Here is a 20,259-nt window from a genome sequence, read left to right as displayed (position 1 = left end):
CTGGGAAAAGTATGACAACACTTGTGGACAGGGCTCCCACGGGCTGGGCGCTGTGATGAACCCTGTGCCATTGTTCAAATGTTGCCCGTACCCCCTCGGACTCGGTCTGTTGCCTCAGCGCTCCCTAACCCGGCAACCGAGCTTTAGCCTATTAAGTTTCCATCGGCCTCCCATAGTGGGACCGGGAATGTCCGGCCCGAGATGCCTAGTAAACTTACTTTTGCTTAGGTGGGGGGGAGGAAAAGTCCTTTGTAAATCCAGATTAGAACTGGTCTGATACATGCTGAGCTGGGGGTGGGGGTGGTGAGCATTAGGAGCACAGCTTCCCCATCGTGCCGTGCTCCCCCGCTTCGCTGATCCCAGGATTCACTGCGGTCTCTGCTTCAGGCTTTCTGTTCTCCATCTCCCATGTAAATGAATGGTCATCTGTTCCCATCTCAGATGCAAATGAGACCTAGGGCACTTGTTGCACTTTTGTCACCCTTATCTGGAGGGCTTTAGGTGTGTCTCTCACTGCATCTGAATCAGTTTGTGTTTAGGTGGGGAGGGGGCGATTCTTTGTGAGTCAGACAGGCTGCGTCCTGTGTCAGGGCTCCCCCAGAACATGGAGCTGACAGGTAACACTACCTGCCCACTCGCCCTCCTTTCGACAGGTGGGCTTCTCCCGTACCCCCGCTCGGTGACATCCACTGCTCTTCATGCTGGCGCTCCAGCTGCCCGTCTCTCTCTCAGCGTGTTTTTGTTGACGTGCACAGGTAAATCTATGCACTGTGCTTAAGTGCTCTTATTCATCAGGCGCGTCTCATCTCATTTTCAACCTAATAGGGCTGAAATGCCACATTAACAGCAACTTTTCAGGCTCATGTTTTCCCTCTACCAATCAGTCCTTCATTATAGGGTAATTAGAGTTATTTATCTCATCTTGCACTATGTTTTTGTTTTCCTGCCCAAAGTGTTCACTGATTTTCTTTAGGGGATATATATATATATATATCTCTCTCTATGTGCCCTATCTGAGCTGCTAAAATAGGTACCACACACAAGATACTTGGAAACGCTGACCTCCAAGGGTCTGGTTATTTCCACTCTTATTCTTTCAGCTGGCGTGGCACAGCTGGGGGAAGGGTGAGACAGAAGATATCCCCAGTAGCAATTAGCTTGCAAAACCCTTCTGCTGTCACCCGGTTCTTCTCCCCTGCCCGTGTTACTGCTCCATCCAGCAGATTCCCATTGCCCTTCCCTCTTGCAAGCATTTTTCAACGGCGTGTGGTTGGAGGATGTGCATCCAACATCAAGAATAGTACCCTGAAGTCCTGCATGCAGGGTTGCCCCGTTGGCACCCTAGAACCCAACCTCATGGACCAACCGAAGCCAGCATAATCCATCTTTTTAGTATAGGTTTCTACATTGCTCAGTATGATGGAGCTGGGACTGCTAGCTCTTAGCGTAATCCAAATCATTCATAACATTAATTATTACCCAGAAATACCCACACTGCTCGGATACGGACCTTCCACGCAGCAAACTGAAAGTCAGAGCAGAAAAACAAAGCAAGGGGTCGCAGTCCATCCGCTCGCTGTGTACTGCTGGTCTGTCCAGGGAAAGATGCATCACATAAAAATATCAGCAGCATCCGGACTTCCCTACACATGAAGCTAGCTTTGGAAAGCAGGCGAGGACCTGGTCCACATCCCATTGAAATCAATGGAAATCTTTCCACGGGCTTGGCATCGGTCCTTCAGTCTCTATCAGCTTGTGGACAGGTCATTCGTTATTCTCGACCCTTCTCTCACAAGAGGAAACCGCCTACTCACGTGCTGAATGTTAGCAGGATCTGAACCAGAACATTTGATTTTCCAGGCTTATGTCTGCAAAGGGAAGGACGGAGATGCCTAACCGAGGGATCTGAACCGTCTTCCCCACGATCTTAGGTGCAGCTACCTTTCTGTACCATGCACCACAACATAACAGGTCACCATCGTATACAGGTTGGGTTTGTAATAGTGATAAATTATACACCATGTTAGGTGATGGGTTTTGGGGGGTCTTTCTTCCTAGCATAAAATAACTTCAAAGCATTAATATTAAAAACCATTTCTGATTCATGCTCCTGTTCAAAGGTGATGCTGACAAGTGAATATTACAAAAGAGCTCGAGCCTTTTCTTCAGAGTTCCTGGGAAAATGCTCAGTATCATTTTTCTGGGTTGTAAATGCTGCAAAATCAGATCCTGGTTCTGTGAAATGCTGAGTGCTTTTCACTGTCGTGCTAAGGAGTATGACTGATATCATATTAAATAAAACAATACATCTGGCTTCAACAGGGTAAGAAAACTATTATCCTTAAGCCTTCATCTGAAATGATTCTGAAACCTGCTATATGAAGATTATACATTGTTTGTTATTTCAAAATTGATTGGTTTGGTGCCATTACAGTACAGTGCACAATGTTTGATCAATGGGGATGTGTTCTTCAGCTTCCCGGCTTGGACATTTCTGTCTTTTCATCAGATCACCTAAAGCCATCTGCCAAATATTTGTGCCCTGAATTCCAGAAGTGCTGACCAGCAGAAGCTCCATTAACTTGAACAGAATTTGTGGGTGTCATCACTTTTGAAAATGAGGCCGTGATCCACACTGGACGACCCAGAGAGCATTTGTTTGCTTGCTTTTCAGACACATCTAGGCCACTATAGTCCACGTGCTGACCACTTTACGTGAAGATCTGTCATTTCTATTTCTTAACATTACCCAGTGTACGGGGAGATGGTCCCTTCGTCCAGAGTAAAAGCCAAGTGCAGCAAGTGTGTTCTGCCTGGGGAATCAAATCTTGGATGACCAGATACAAGTCCTGTCTGAAAGCAGTGAAATTTCTTTTTTTTCTTTTGTTATGTTTTCACTAATCCTCCTGTTGAAACTGTTTTCTTGCTGAAAGGCCTCAGGAGAGAGCAAATTACACAAAGGTACAGTCTAATGAGCAACCCTTTAAGTGGAATTTAGGTAGTCTATCAAAGGAAAGCCTCTCTGCCTGCAAAGTGAAAGGGTTTAGACATCCACTTGCTCACCTCACAGGATTATTCTTCAGACGCATCTTCTCCCTCTCATTAAGATGCTCTGGTGCCTTTCATAAGCCTTTTTGCCCATAATAATAGTTGATCCCCCTCTATCAGCTGTAGCAACAGCCGCCTTATTAGATTGCAGTCCGCTCAATGTTATCATGTCATGTTTACTTGTATTGCTGTGTGATTTGATTATATTTACCTTTTTCTGCAATTAAATCTGTATAATGTGTTTGCATAGTCTATTGTCACATTTCCTAAGACACTGTAACTATGCAGCTGCTACATCCAGGGAGGTAATGAACTTCCGCACACGTGCTCTTGATTGCACGGGAGCCCTTTGCCAGCCATCTCCTCTCAGTCAGATCACTGTTTGCTCTCAGATTTAAAAGCAGTTACTTATGTCCTCTTCTCAATCTTCTCCATTCAGTTTTCTGCTTTACTGGACAGAGCTGGAGTGTCACTTTTGCCTTTACGGCATTGCCACACTCCTGGAAAAAGCTCCCCCTCCCTGTCCCGCAATGCCAGTTCAATTATTTTTCATCTCATTGCCTCCTTGAGTAGATCTCTTCAAAGACAGCACGTAATGGATACAGACCCTATAAGGTTCCCTGTGATAGTCTAACCCGCCCATTCACAAATCCCTTTCCATGCAGTGTTGTTATTCTTCATCTTTTCTTGGTGCCCTGTCCTGAGTATATTGATTTTCAACACAGCCCCCATAAAGTCACCTTGAAAATTTGCTCATGCGTGCATCCTTACTGCGGTGAGGGTAACGCAAAGAGCATACGCACATCTCAGACATAACCTTATGCCACTGGTCCCAGGAGAAGAAGTGACTACAATTTTGCAAGACTGATTTAATGCCATCAGAGCAACACAAATTATTAGAGGCCTGGCAAGTGTGACTTCCGAGGAAAGGATGAAAGACCTAGGGTTACTCAGTGTGGACAAGAGAAGACAGACGGGGGATGTGAAAACAGGCTTCAAATACCTGAAGGGTGGTTATACAGAGGATGGAGAAAGACTTTTCTCCTTGGCTGTAGGACACAGGACCAGAAACAATGGCCTCAAACTGCAGCAGAAAAAACATAGGTTGGAAATGAGGCAAAGCCTTCTGAGTGCGAGGATGGAAAAGCAGTGGAACGGGCTGCAATTTCCCTGGAAATCCCTAGACATTTGCAAGAGTGGGGTGGATGGATTAAACTGGCGTGGTTTAATCAGGGCTGATCCTGCCCTGAGCTGCAGGCTGGAGTAGATGACCCCGTGAGGACGCTTCCAGGCCTGATTCCTATGATCCTATGAAACCATTTTTGTCATGGCCTAAATGTTGGCAGCAGTCACCGGTGGGTATCTGGGCTCGTTACCAGGTAGAGGATGCTCCAAGCCCGTTCTTCTCTACCGTTATTGCTTTGGTAACGCCGTGTGCTGCCGCCCAGGCTCAGTCCCCTCACGTATTTCCAAAGCACTGAAGGGACATGGTGCATGTGATGAGCAGTGCACACCCCACAGTCACCCTGCTGCCGTGTATGGACTCACATTGAGGCCTTGCAGGTGGCATGGGCAGCGGCAGAGAAAGCAGTGATGCAAAGCCTGTGCATGGGCGCTGTGTAGGGTGCCTGCTTCACTGGTGAAGTGTGTACAAATCTGTGCACTTCACCTGATACGTACTGGTCCTAGAGGAAGGGGGAGCAGGCTGGCAGCCCCTGCCTCAGAGATGTCCCCTCGCACACCAGCGCCTAACCCCCAGGGAGCCACCCTGCCTCAGGGCTCGACTCGGCTCAGAGACTCGGGCACACCAAACTCCCTTGCCATCTGCCACAGCTCCCCGCAGAACAGCGAACCTCAAAACCAACTCAGCCATCCTCTCTTCAGAGACCAGAGGAAAATCAGCTCCCCTGACCACGTCCCAGCACCGCCTCCTTGCACACACACCAACAGCAGAGTCGCCACACTTGCAGCCTTGCCTAGCATGCAGTCCAGATACGGCTTTATCCAGATACAGTCTCAACAGAGGCATTTTTTCATATACCACCCCCCAAAGGACCAAATGCAAAAACCCAGGCCTGTGTCTTGCTATTTTTGAGCTTGCAATAAGCATTTGATTGTTTTCTGTCAGAGAGAAAATAGGAATTTTGCCCCTGGGGCTTTCCTGAGTCTCCTGCCAAGGAGCCGGTAGGGTCCTGATACCTCCGTTGCCACCTCTTCACGTGGGAACCCTCTTTTCTTTTGTGTTGTTTTGTTAGGAGCACAAATAACTCTTACACTTGTTAACCCCCCAGTTGTCAGGATCATTCCCTTGACAAAAATGCAGTCCGTGAAGAAGGAAATCAGAGGCAGGACAGGGCAAGGAGGATGGGAGAGCTTCAAAATTTGATGTGCTGCAAACCTCACTTGTGTCACAAGTCTCCGATCCTCTGCTGCTGCGAGGTGCCTTGCACCAGCGGGCTGACACTGAACCCACATCAGAAAGTGCCTCTCGCTCATGCCACCATCAGCGTTTTCTACCCACTTTGCAAGCGTCCATGACTCTGCCCGGCAGCAGGGAGTCGGGCCCATTGCATTTCCCATCAAATTAGTGCCCCACTGACAAGGCAGAGCTCTTTCTGCTCCAAAGTAATTACCAAAAGCAGCCAAAAATTGAGAAGACTAAAGAGTGTATTGATTCTCAAATCAGTGTCAGGAAAGGTGCTTGAGTGCAGTGAAGATAATACCGGGTCTGACCAAAAAAAAGGATGAAAGAGATGTTTTTGTTTAATTTTAGCCTAGCCTAGAGAAGATGAGGATACTGCTGGATTAGCATGCAGTCTTCCACAGGCAAGACTGAGCTCAGTGAAAAGGAAATAATGGGGCTGGGATGGGGAAGGGAAATGCAGGACAGGTTCAGAGAGTCTCAGCCTCCTGTCTGTACAGAGCAATACCCACCTAGGAGCAAAACCACGTTCCCACTGCAGCTTCTGAATCAGACGGCCTGAGATCAAAGCGGAGACGTGCAGCACTGCAGGCCATGACGGATTTTTTATTAATTTATTTACCCTTCCAGCGTAGTCTTGTCAAACTGCAATTTGGCTGCTACAGGGAGCTGGGGGCTTTACTTTTGTTACTGTTTTTAATACCCTCTGCACCATAAATATTGACTTTTCAGTGAGGAGGCAGCAGCAGCACAGGAGCAATGGATAGGCTGCATTCAGTAGGGCAGTTTTTAACCCAAATGTCCCAAATAATGATTGATTTGAATAAACCCGAACCCATTCAACAGGTGGAAATGTCAGGTGATGATGGTTCCATGAGATCTTCAAACCCAAATAATAATGGATGTGGTCACATATAATGCTCAAGGCTCCCCTTCCAAAGGACCATTGCAAGGCAATTCAGAGTGTGGACAGATGCACCAGTTGTGTTGTATCAGCTGCTCTGACAGGGCTGGTATGTCTGCACGCTCCTCCAGTGGCATAGGAGGAGCAAAACCATTATAACGTTACCTGTTTCATGCAGGAGCATGTGCAAGTCATGGTCCCTTCTGCAGCACGTGTCATCTTGAATGTAATAGTTTGAATGGTTGTAATAAATACCCATTAGCCAGTTTAGAAAAAAGGCAAGGTTCATCTTCTTATCTAGGCCATTGCTTGTTTTTGTGAACGTGCTGAATGTCTTGATTCTGAATTTTATCTCTGAGGCTTTTAACAAAGTTACCCAAAAAGCGACCCTTGGGCAAACACTCCAAGAGATTAAAACCTAGGGGCTTTTGGAAGGGGGGTTGGCAAAAGAGAGGTCACTGCAGTGCTGTGGAAAATTTCCCAAAGAAGACCCAGGAAAGGAATCTGTTGGGTAAAAGATCTGAGCCCAAATTGGGAGCAGTGACAGGTTTGGGTAGGAGGGGCCCAAGATGGCGACTCACCCAGTACATAACCTGTAACCTACAGTTCCAATTTGGAGGTGCCCTCACTTGCAGGACACCGAAGGAAGAATCGCAAGTGCAGCCGGATCAGACTGATCACCTGAACCAGCCTCTCCATGAACAAGACCTCCCGTTCACGCTGAAGCCGCGGGGCGCCCGAGTGGGACTGAAGGAAGGAGATTTGTTCCTATCACTGCTGAGACCAACCCTAAAACCATCGCTAAAGAGTGAAAGTATCCCTGGGGATCTGGTTTCTCTGAATTCTGGGACTGTAAGTATACCATGAGAAATAACCTTTACTTGTAACTGTAGTTGTTTTTGTAATACTAATTCTTATAGCATTGTTTGGGAAGGAAATGCGTTTGGAGCAATGTTTCTAATATATGTAGTTATTGTGTTTTTAATGTTTGTGGTTTTTCTTAAAGCTAAGCAGTGTTATATGCGTAGCAAGGAATTTTAAAATAAAACTGTGTTGTATGAATTAAGTGTGCAATCATTGTGAAATTGGGCAATCAACCAAATACTCCCCCAGCCAGGCGCATCAAACGACTCAGTAAATTGTGTGGGATCTTTCTCTATTCCATAACCCACTAGAGACAGCACGCTCCAAGGCAGCAACTCTCCCTCCGCTTTTTCAAACAGCTGGAAGTGGCATCTGTGCACAGCTGTAGAAGCACGTCAGAGTAGCCCCTTCTGCCGGGCCAGCCTGTCGCAACACACGTGTATATCCTCAGGCTGAATGCGGCGCCTTGTCCCGGCAATGCTTGGAGGCGTCGGTGGGCGTCACAAGTAGGCTGCAGCGGCGTCAGGCTGAGGCTTCCTCTTCTGCAGGGACGTCCTTGGAGAGGCAGCACCGGTGTTGGTGGCTCCTGGCCGGGGGCACAGAGGCTGCTTGGTCGGGGCTGGAGGTTGCCCGTGTAGCAGGCTCACCTTTCAGAGCTTGGGTTGAGTCCCAGGCTTGAATCCTGCTGTTTTGATTGGTGGAGCCCATCCACCAATCAGGAGGCAGCAAGAGAAATAAAGTTGCGCCCCTTTCCTGAGGGGAGGGGAGATGAGCTCTTGCTGGACCTGATTGAAGACTGCAACACTGTGAGGTCCGGAAGACTTCGGGGGCGGAGCCTGGAGTGTATAAAAGGAGCTGCATGCCCAGCACGGGCAGATGCATCAGGGCCAGAGAAGAGAGAAGAGCCGGGCTTAGAAGAGCTGAGGAGAGCGAAGCAGTAGTTCGGGAAGAGCGCCTGACGACTTCCATCAGCAGGGAGCGGGGGACGGCTCCAGCGGTTGGGCTCTCAGTGCGCAGCACGGCGCGCGGCGTCCAGACCCTGGGAGCTGTGTGAGGCAGCTCAGGTCTGCAACCTCTGGTGTGTGCCCAGAGACACAGTGCACAGGCCGGTGCACGGAGCAGGATCTTTGGAGCCCCTGGGGCGGCTCAGGTCCTCGACCCCCCCAACGAGGCTGGGAGCTCGGTGCAGGAGGCGCTGCATGAAAGGGAAGGCGCTGGGAGCCGCTTGAGGTAGCTCAGGTCTACACGGGGCAGCAGCTCAGTGCAGACGACAGCCCAGAGGGTCCAGGAACAGACCAAGCCCCGGTGCTGCACAAGGCTGTCCAGGCCTCCAACCCTGGGCACGAGGCAAAGTGCTCACCACACACAGCAGTGCCTGTGGCCCTAAGCCGGGACAGCGGCAGTAGAGTCAGGCAGCAGGAAAACCCAGAGGGGACAGACCTTGGCCTGGAGAACGAGAGGCAACCCCCCGGGACTGCGGAGTAGTAAGTTACCCAGGAGAGAGGGTCCCCACAGGGGAGGGACCCCCCAAGGGTTGCGAAGGGGCACCACGTGGGCTGCTCCTGGGTGATAGCGGGGGAGCTTAGGAGTCTTTGGGGTTTTCCTCTCCTTTTTCTTTCCCCCCACCACCTTTCCTGTAGTGGTACCTTGAGAGTGGGGCCCCTGCCCTGGAGGGCACCCAGGTAGTCTAAGGACTGCTGGTTATATTTGTGGACTGTGCCTTACAGTTTATGTGAATAATTTGAAGTAATAGTCTGTATATGAATAGAGTTATAAGGTTGCCCAGTCAACATCCTTTGGTCTGGTTTGTTCTATTGTACATCTGTATTTTAAATGATAACTCTGTGTGTGTGTGTGTGTGTGTGTGTGTGTATTATAGGGTTTATTGTTTTGTAAGTTTGTACATAGATATATATAATCTATGTCCTTGCCCTTTAATGGTTTTGTTGTGATAATAAATCTGTATATAGTTAAGTAATGGATTGTCTGGACCTGACTCTATAGGGGACGGAGGCGGCCGCTGGGCTGTTGTGTCCCTCCCCAGCACACTGCCCTGCCAATAATTCCCTCAGCTGGGAATTAAGTGTGCATTCCCCACCCCGTCACTGCCCCAAATCCCCAGTTCTCCTTCACTCCAGCTCTCCTTCCACAGCTCTCATTTCTCCCCCCTCCACGGCCTGTAACAAAAGCATCCATGTGAAACCCTCGGTGGGTCCTGGGAGGGAAAGGTGCATGTCAAACTGCAGCTTCTAGTTCCCCCACCTCCCCCAGCCAAGCGTCGCTAGCTGCACTACAAGGTCTTTAGGGGAGTAAATCTGTGCCCTGTTCTTGCCTGCTAAGCGCAATGCGGATGTACGGCCCTGTGACGATGGGGCAGGCAGCCACATCAATGGCAACTGCATGGCCCTGAGCAGCAGCAGAGCCCCGTGCCTGCTCCTGGGTAAGGCAGTAGTGCCAAACAGAAGCGAGTAGGCAGAAGTAACACCTGATTTAGAGGAACAGCATTAGAAACAGGCGCCTCAGAGTGATTCCCCAGGAGTAGGTCACATCCCTAACTGCTGTGTTCGACAGACCCCGATGGACCAGTCCTGCACAAATTCACACCTGGCTCACACTGGCCTCTCCAATGTCCTGTACCAGCGAGCCCCACAAAAGAATTAACTCGTGGCACAAGCCCACCCTGGCAAAACTACAGCCTCTGCCCCCCCAACACACAAATCCAGATCTACCAGGAAAAAGTATTTTGCCAGATTATTTCTTACTGAAATTTTTGTCCATATTTTTTTTTATTTCCCATAATTTTCTCCCTGTTTTTCAAAGGAAAGAAACCCCCAAAACAATATATTTTTGGAGGGGGGAGTTAAATAACAACTTTTGTTTTTTACTTTCAATATTTGGTCAAAAAAATCTAGGAAAACTCTGAGCAAGATGAACATTTTCTACACATTTTTTCATCGTATTCAGAAAGCTTTTTTTAAAAACCGGCTTCAACAACAACACCATATTCATATACTCTGACTGCAAATGGGAACAAATAGAGTTATTTTGGTTTCTGGTCCAGCTAAATCAGCTAATTTGGTCCTTTTCTTATCTTGCCTCTTCAGTGATAAGAAAAAGTTCAGACATGCAGTAGCTAAAGGGCTACTAAAAACAAAATTTCCATTCCTGTTTCATGTATATACATACACGTAGGCTTGTGCCTCAGACAGTGATTATACAATGGGAAAATCACATCTCCTGTTATCATAGTTTTTCGTAGGCTGTGACAGTGCAATTTATCAGAAGGAAAGCACGACAAAGCTATGCCTCGTCAGAATTAATACCTTGCTATCCCCTTCCTTTCCTTGCACAAGTATTATTATTACGTTCACAACTAGCACACTGAAAAAGCAGCCCTGATGATATGTTATTGCTCATTGTTTGCAGAATGTTGCTCATATGCTAAAGATCGTCCTCCCACGCACCCACTGATAGATGGTAGCAGCTGAACTGCATCATGGGGAAAACATCCTGTGATCCTACTGCACTCCGGCATGACAGCAGAGGAGATGACCCGGAGGCACACGTTTGCAAAGCAGCATGCACAGAAGTACCCTGAGTGAAATCCCCCCGCGGCTAATAAGATTTATCTGCCCATTACCCAACCTTCTTCAAATAACAGAACCCAGAGTATTCCACCTTGGGAATTTTCTGCTGCATCCCATCCCTTGGCCTAGAGATGTCCTCACTCCCATGCAGCGGGGCTGCAATATGGACAGGGGGAGAGGCCAGATGCTCCACTGAGGTAGGGCAAGAGAGCTCCAGCGATGTCAGTGCGTGGGAGGTTTCTACCGTGCAACCCAAGGAAATGCCGCTTTGACGTTGATACGCAAACGTGCAAAGCACACAACATGATCCGTCTCCCGGGTGTTGCGGAGAAGAGCCAGCGACTGACCCGATAGCACCCCCTGACCTCCACAGCGCTGCTTGTTGTTGGACAAGATGACACGTGGAACCAAGATTTACTGCTAGGAATAACAAGCACCCCCAGGAGGACACAGCTGGCAGGCACGCGCTGTCATGCCAGCCAGTTTGCACAAGCTCTGGATGCCTCTCTCGGGCTCCCTCGGCAGAGCGGTGCCCAGGCAGGAGGCCAGGGGAAATGCTTTCTCCAGCTTGCCACATGCCTCCTCTCTCGGGTGCGAGCAAGCCCTGCTGGGGAAGGGCCAGGCAAGGAGAGAAGCCAGGAACAGCTGCTCGGTAGGACACGCTTGCCTCTGCAGCCACATGCGGCAGCTAGAGCTCTCCATCCCGGCTCCAGCACAGGCCAGGGCACAGGTGCGCAGCGGGAGCTCTGTGGTGCCCCGTGCCAGAGCAAAGCAGAGCAGGCAAGTGCAGAGCTGGCCTCTTCAGATGGCTGCCTTGGTGCAGGGGCAGGATGCTAGGGCTCTGCCCTTGATCCCAGCATGATGGCAGGAAGGGCTCCAGCACCCAGCAGCTGCATCTCAGGACCATGCAGGACTGGGAACAACCAGGCTGCAGCAGGCTCTTGTCCACCCAGCCCAGCCCAGGCTCCAAGAAGAGGTGGGGGATACTCAGCCCTGCACGGGCAGTCGTGCTGTGGTGAAGGACTAGTCTGAGGCTTGACGCACCAGGTCTAACAGGGATGCATCTGTTCAGTGCCTTTGCAAACAGGAGCGGCTCTCCAGTGTTTTGCACACCCAGCAGTGATAAACACCAAGTGCTGAAGTACACAAGACCCAGGGACAGAGTTTGCATACATGCTCACCCTTCCTAACACAGCTTTTCATTTCCATGAATGGAAAACCATTCACCCTTTTCTTCTGTGTCTATGGTTACAGAGCCCTTACTCTGAATGCATATTAGCCCGACATCCCTCTCGTGTGCTTTGTACCTTGCTACAAGTGTCATTACATCAAATCACAAATCACCTTATACTTGTTCCTTGGGGGGGTTCAACCTTTGGAAACTCATGGGAAGGGGAGGGCATTCTCTCACTAACCTGATCACTGCAAAAACACTTGCCTGCATGTAGATGTTAGATAGTTAATCATCTGTGGGTACCATAGAAAATAAGGGCTGGAAGGGAGCTCAAGAGGTCACATCTAGTCCAACCCCTGCTCCAAGCAGGACCAGCCCCAACTGCATCATCCCAGCCAAGGCTTTGTCTAGCCAGGTCTTACACACCTCCAAGAATAGAGATCCCACAACTTCTCTAGATAACCTGTTCCAGTGTTTTACTACACTCCAAGTGAGAAAATTCTTCCTAAAATGTAATCTAAATCTCCCTTGCTGCAGCTGGAGCCCCTTGCCCTGTCACCTGCCCCAACTGAGGACAGCCCAGCTCCATCCTCTTTGCAGCCCCCCAGCAGGGAGTTGAAGGCTGCAATTCAGTCCCCCTTGGTCTTCTCTTCTGCAGACTAAATCAGCCCAGTTCCCTCAGCCTCTCCTCACCAGTCATGTCCCCAGCCCCACAACCATTTTCATTGCCCTCCACTGGACTCTTTCCAACGTTTCCACATCCTTTCTGTAGTGAGGGCCACAGCTGGACACAGGAGTCCAGATGTGGCCTCCCCAGTGCTGAACAGAGGGGAAGAATCACTGCCCTCAATCTGCTGGCAACGCTCCTGCCCATGCAGCCCAAGATGCCAGTACCCTTCTTGGCACTGAGGGCACACTGCTGGATCCTGTTCAGCTTCTTGTCTCCTGTCCCCCCAGGTCCTTGTCTGCAGAGCTGCTGCCCAGCCCGTCACCCCCAGCCTGCCCCGGTGCAGGGGATTGCCCCTCCTCAGTGCAGGACTTTGCACTTGTCCTTGTTGAACCTCAGGAGATTTCTTTTGGCTCAACCCTCCAACGTGTCGAGGTCACTCTGAATCCTAGCCCTACCCTCCAGTGTATCTACTACTCCCCAGCTTGGTGTCATCTGCAAACTTGCTGAGGGTGTGCTCTGCGCCATCTTCCAGGTCATTGATGAAGATATTGAACTAAACTGACCACAGAACCAATCTCTGGGGCACTCCACTTGATACCAGCTGCCAACTAGACATGGAGCCATTGACTACTACCCTCTGAGGCCAACGCTCCAGCCAGTTTTCTATCCACCTTTCAGTCCAGTCATCCAGCCCGTACTTCCTTAGCTTGCCTCCAAGAATGTTGTGGGAAACTATGAAAATCCTTGCTGAAGTCAAGGTCCACCACATCCACCAATCTCCCCGCATCCACACAGCCAGTCATCTCATCACAGAAGCCCATCAGGCTGGTCAGGCATGACTTGCTCCTGGTGAACCCATGCAGACTGCTCCTAATCACCTTCTTCTCCTCCAAGTGCTTTGAGACGGATTCCTTGAGGATCTGCTCCATGATTTTTCCAGGGACTGAGGTGAGGCTGACTGGCCTGTAGTTCCCTGGATAACTGCAGAGTGGAGGGAGAGGAGAGCACCAAGTTCAAACATGCTAAGTGACAACGCAGGATCCACCCGACGGGCTCACCAGCGAGTTTGCTGCATGAACGATCCCTGGGACTCACCAGTCCTCTTCCGGTTCCCAGGAAGAGGATCCCCAAGTGACAGCACCTTCTGGATTAGATCAGGACAAGGATGCAATGCTAACAAAGGCACCTTTTTCCTTTGAGAAAGATGTGCAATAAGTGCATCACTAAGTGGTTTAATTTAAGGAACAGAAAGCAGAATTCTGTGGATGTTGCACTTTCTTTCCTGTTCACAAATAATTTATGGGGCCCAGTGTTTGGCAGTAGAGCGTTGCTGCCATCTGCCGGACACTCGCGAATCACAGCCCACAGCAAGACCAAGGGAAGCTTACATGTCCCCGGTGTAATTCCCAAATTCAAACTACAGCTTCATTTCAATCAATACCCCTGTGACGCATCACAAGGCACTAGGAATTCATGTTCCAACATTTACGGACAGGCGCCCTCTCCCACCCAGCTTTCTAATGCTCTGCGACTCGAGGGCCACGCTTTATTTACACCGTGCAAATAATACAAGCAAGCCAGAATAGTGCCCTTGACCCTGCTCCCCTAGGACATAAGAGCCCACTCCAGGGGCAGCTCTGTATCCTTCTGACAGGGCAAGGCAAGCCCTATGCCAGGCCTCTCCCCAGCTCTTTCCACCCGGGGTTCCCACCGGCTCCGTCACCAGCAGATCTGAACGCAGAATCTACTCCCAATCCATCCAGAGTCCAAAGGCCCCTTCCACAGTGAGCTGCACTCTGCTATTCACTCCCCTTCCTGATAACGCAAGACTGGACCTGTTCTCCGCGTGTACTAGCCAACTAAGTTTGCACACGGGTGAACTTTCTGGGCCCCCCATGTACAAGAATCAGTCCACAGATCCACTTCCCCGTAGAGTTAAAACATCAGCACAACAATATCTAAAGAGCACGTCTCTCCCCGTGTCCTTAACTAGTCCTGTCTTGTTCAGCTGTCTACCAGGTACCTTAGACAACCCACTCAGCCGTTCTGCTGGTCTAAAGGCTGAACGAAGAGTCACATCAGCTGAATTTCTGTCAGTTAAATTGGAGTGAACTTCCCTTCCAAAGAGCTCTCATCCCTGACTATGTTCTGCAACCATGGTGCCTGCGTTTTTGGAAGATACGATTTCTGCATTTAATATTGGTCATTGCACAAGTGCGCGAATTAAGTGGAGTCTTTTGAGATCCCAGACAGAGAGAAAGAGAGCGCGTACTATCCATATTCTCCATCATTCCTCTGCTTGACCAGCACAATCTACTAGCAGACAAAAACACTGAATGCCCAGCTGTTTCACCGAAGCTGCTAGCTGTAGCTGCAAGGACAGTAACAGATGCTTCATACCCAATCTGCCACTGATGTGTTTCCTCCCCAAAGCCCTGTTTTTTATTGCAGTTAGGAAATTCCACCAAACCAGGCAGAAACTATTATTTTCCTGTTTCAGGATAACTGATCTGAGGTGCTCAGGAGCTTGCTCGCCTCCAAGGCACATGCACTGTTCAGCAAGGGACCCCCAACCCGCACAGATGCTCCATTGTGAACTCTCAGCACAACCCCTATGCAGGGCACAAGTGCGGGTGCAAAGCCTGAGTAACACGATGGCCACAGAATAGCAGCTGGCTGGAGAGCAAGTCCACGGAGTCACATGGAGGAAATCAGGACAAGAGCTCAAAGTAAAGCATGTGCTTTGCGGAAAGGAATAAGATGGAGTGAGTGTGAGGAAAAAGGAAACCCAAGAGTTTGAGTGTGAGGAAGGGAACCTACCCTGCAAACTAGGCACATTGCATTAAGGTTACGCCTTCCTGTGGCTTTCATCACAGCCGACGCATGGGAGCAGAGGACCTGTTTGTCTGCTCCAGTCTGGCAGGTCATAGGTTGGAAAGCCAAGGAGTCTGAAGAGCGTGAGCCAGGGAGAGAGCTCACGGCAACTGCAAGTTAAACTCCCAGCACCTGGACAAGAGTGAGGCACCGGGAAGGATAATGGAGGGGGCTGCCAGGCTGCTTAACTGTTAGTAATCTTGATTTTCCGAATGGCAAAGGAAAGAATTAGAGAGGCTGACAACAGTCAGGGGTTTCTGTTAGCATCTTCTCTGGTTACAATTAAGAAGGAAACACGAGATCTCTCTTACACATTGGCCAAATTCTGCCTCGTCCCTTGTCATATTGAATGTCATAGTCTGAATGCTTGTAATAAATACCCATTAGCCAGTTTAGAAAAAAAGGCAAGGTTCATCTTCTTATCTAGGGTCATTGCTTGTTTTTGCGTTCGTGGTGAATGTCTTGATTCTGAATTTTATCTTTTAGAGGCCTTGGAGCGAACGTGCTGGAAGTCTTGGCTTTTGAATTTTATCTCTAGAGGCCTTTAACATAGTTACCCTAAAAGCGACCCTTGGGCAAACATTCGAGAGATCGAAACCTAGGGGCTTTTGGAAAGGGGGCTGGCAAAAGAGGTCACAGCGGTGGTGTGGAAAATTTCCCAAAGAAAACCCAAGAAAGGAATCTGTTGAGTAAAAGATCTGAGCCCAAATTTGGGAGCAGCGACAGGTTTGGGTAGGAGGGGCCCAAGATGGCAACTCACTCAATAAAAACTGTAACCAACAGTCCCAATTTGGATGTAACCTCACTTGCAGGACACCGAAGGATGAATTGCAAGCACAGCCAGACCAGACTGATCACCTGAACCAGCCTCTCCGCGAACACGAACTCCCATTCACGCTGAAGCCGCGGGGCGCCCGAGTGATACCGAAGGAAGGGGACTTGTTCCTATCACTGCTGAGACCAACCCTAAACCATCGCTAAAGAGTGAAAGTATCCCTGGGGATCTGGTTTCTCCGAATTCTAGGATTGTAAGTATACCATGAGAAATAACCTTTACTTGTAACTGTAGTTGTTTCTGTAATACTAAATCTTATAGCATTGTTTGGGAAGGAAGTGCGTTTGAAGCAATGTTTCTAATATATGTAGTTATTGTGTTTTTAATGTTTGTGGTTTTTCTCAGAGTTAAGCAGTGTTATATGCGTAGCAAGGAATTTTAAAATAAAATTGTGTTGTATGAATTAAGTGTGCAATCATTGTGAAATCCGGCAGTCAACCAAATACTCCCCCAGCCAGGCGCATCAAACAACTCAGTAAATTGTGTGGGCTCTTTCTCTTTTCCATAGCCCACTAGAGACACCCCTGTAACTTCACAACGCCAATGGACCAGCACCACGTGGACGAAACCAGCATGTTTCAAAGAGGTCTTCCCACCTCAGTCACTTCACACTGCATGTCTGTTCCCATAATATTTGGAAAAGTCCCTTAGCAAGAAATGCAGTTGTTTCACACTAGTTCTTTTCCTTCAAGTAAAATACTCCTCACCAGAGCAATGGTTAAGATGAACTCAACTCATAGGATCGTAGGAAAGCAGGTCTCACAAGATCATTCAGTCCAGTCCCCTACTCAAGGCAAAAATCACTCTTCACTAAACCATCCCAGACAAGTGTCTGTCCAGCCTGCTCTTGAAAACTTCCAGGGATGGAGATTCCACCACTTCCCTAGCGCTAGAGACAGACATTCAAAAAGCCTGAGCCTGAATTGATTCAATCTTTGCAGGTTAGTCTAACCTGGCTAGACTGAACTGGTTTGGACAGACATCCCCTGGGGACTGAAGAAACGCAGGCACATGCCTGCAGTGGCTCAGGCCCTGCCCTGCCCTGCCCCGCTTGGCTGTGGGGGACAGGGCTCCATGGGGCTGGGTGGATGGGTGTAGTGTGTGGCATGTGGTGTGGGTGGGTGTGTGCTGTGTGACTGGGTGTAGCAGGTGTGGGTGGGGACACACAGGGCCAAACACAGAGCAGGGGGGTGGGCGGAGTTGCACGTGGCCGGATGCCAAGTGGTGGCAGCGCGGGGCAGTGGGTGGTGGCGCTCTGTCCCTGCTGCTCGCCCATCATACTTTATACAGGCAATTTGCCAATATATACATATAAATGCTATTTACGGATATAAATTCACCCAAAGAAAAGGCTCTAATCAACCCTGAACTCAAGCACAGGCCTATCCTCTGACCTGCTGCTTAATCTGCAGCCCCGCCCCTTGCAGGGCCCTCTAGGCAGCAGGTGAAGGAGCACTTGATCATAAAGCATCGGGTTAATCAACAGAACAATGACAAAAATAACAGGCAGCAATGGGTCAATAATTAGACATTCTAATATAGTAAAAGCTTTACCACTTCCGTCCGTCTGTGTGTAACTCTGTGGGCCAACTGTGTATGCGCGACCAGAGCCGTAGGACAGACAGGCCAAGGCCGAGGCCGAGGCCGGGGCAGAGGTGGGCAGGGCCAGGCTGTGCTCCCCACGGTGGAGACCAGCCATGTGGGGGAGTGGCTCACTGCTGCAGGGGGTGTGCCTTGTGACCGTGGGAGGGGGTGTGGTGCAAGGATGTGGGGGGTGGACGTGGCACACCACTGCAGGGTGCTGCAAGGGGAGCAGGTGGGGGGGGTCGCAGGCAGGTCCCGTGAAACGTAGCACGCGACCACAGGGCAGGGCACATCCCCCTGCCTGCTCCCTGCGCTGCACCCTGTGGCCACGTCCCGCACCCCATGGGGAGTGCCTGCCCGGCGCATGGCCATAGGGTGCCGCATGGGAAGCCAGCGCAGGTGGGGAGCACGGTGCATGGATGCAGGGTACTGCAAGAGCAGTAGGCAAGGGGGGGTGGGGCGTGGGCAAGGTGTGTGCATGTACAGCGTGTGGCTGGGTGGGTTTGTGAGTGTGTGGCATGGGGCTGGGTGGGTGTTTGGCACGTGACTGGGTGTGTGTGTATGGTGTGTGGTTGGGTGGGTGTGTGGCATGTGGCTGTGTGGCTGGGTGTGTGTCTGAGGTGTGGCGGGGCACGCAGGGCCGGACACAAAGCAGGGGGGTGGCGTGTACACGGCCAGACGCAGAGTGATGGCAGCGCGGGGCAGTGGGTGGTGGGTCTCCATCCTCACCGCCCACCTGTCATTCTTGACAGGCACTTTGCTAGTATACTATAAGGTTACATCCAATAGAAACCCATGTACCTCGAGATAGTCAATACAAGCCAGTGACAAGGATACCTGATAGGAATATGACAACATATATACAATAAGGTTACCTCAAATACATCACATGTGCATAAGATACCCAATACACCAGACACAAATATAGGACAGCTGATCATCCACTTCTAATACAACAGATGCAAGATAACAACAGTCCCAGCAGCCTGGGACAAGAAACAGGGCCCAACAGGGGCACAGCTGCTGTGCCCACTGAAGAAATAACAGCCCAAGCAGGGTCCCCATCAGCTAATAGGGCACCAATACCCTCTCGCAGTTACTCAGCTGGGCAGGGCCCAAACCAGGGAGCCCCCCCATAACAAGCAGGAGCCCTGGATCCCTTTTATGTCCCAGGGTGAGCTGTCCCCCTCCCATCGGGGGGCTTCCCCTCAGCTGCCCACAGTGGGAATGCCCCACCCCTCTTCCCCATGGGAATGCCCTTCTCGGGTGACTCACAACTCCCGCGGCCTTTGAAGGGGTCGGGCTTCTCTCCAGAGGTGCGCTGGTATCCCCCTCCTCTTGCTGGGGTGGTTGACCCGTGCTGTTCCTGGCAAGAAGGCCCAAGCTGCCCTGCGCAGCTCTTCCAGCCCGTCGGCCCGCGCACCAAAGAGGCACCTGCCCCAGGCAGGGGAAGAAAAGCCTGCACTGCCTAATGCAGCCCTGGTGCTCATCAAGTCTACGGCCCCGTGCACTGCTCCATGCACCCATGGCCCAACCCCTGCCTCGTGCAGGACTGGGGACCCGCTCCACCTTGTGCGGTTGCCAGGTCCCTCTATCAGCAGGCTCAAGCTAACAGTCCAGGCTGCCGGTGAGCCCATCAGCCAGCCTGCCACACTGTCTACATCTTTCTTGAAACCTGGGGCCCAAAACTGGACACAGCCCTCCGGGTGAGGCCTCACCAGTGTGACTGGAGTGGAAGAATCACTTCCCTCGATGGAAGAATCACTTCCCTTGATTCTTGATTTGCAAGTGACACTTCTGTTAGGATGTTCAAGTGACACTTCTGTTCAGACCTAGGATGCTGTTGGCTTTTTTGCAACGAGAGCACACTGTTGGCTCATATTCATCTTCTGATCCACTGTAACTCCTGGGTCCTCTGCAGTCCTGCAGCCTATTACACCATTCCCCAGTCTGTATTTGGGCATGCAGTTATCCCCTCCCAACTACAGGATTGACCTTGGTCATGAACACTGAAGTAAAAAGAAAAGTATGCAATATTCAAGCCTTCTCTGCATCATCTGTAACCAGATGGCCTTCCATATTAAGTAAGGGCCATACACCTTCCTTGGTCTTTCTCTTACTCTTGACTTCCTTGTAGAATCCCTTCTTACTGCCTTTTATATCCTTTGCCAACTGCATCTTAAATCATGCCTTGGGCTCCTGGTTTTCACCCCTTGTGCCTGTGCAATGCTCTCATGCTCTTCCTTCTTCCTTAGCTCTTCAGTCTTCTCTTAAAGTCGTCCCTAGCACTATGGTCA

The sequence above is a fragment of the Crocodylus siamensis genome, chromosome 2 (genome assembly GCF_052110815.1).
Source record: "Crocodylus siamensis isolate JL-2025a chromosome 2, ASM5211081v1, whole genome shotgun sequence".
In the NCBI taxonomy this organism is placed as follows: Eukaryota; Metazoa; Chordata; order Crocodylia; family Crocodylidae; genus Crocodylus; species Crocodylus siamensis.
The sequence above is the reverse complement of the archived record's forward strand: the minus strand, read 5'-3'. Positions refer to the sequence as shown.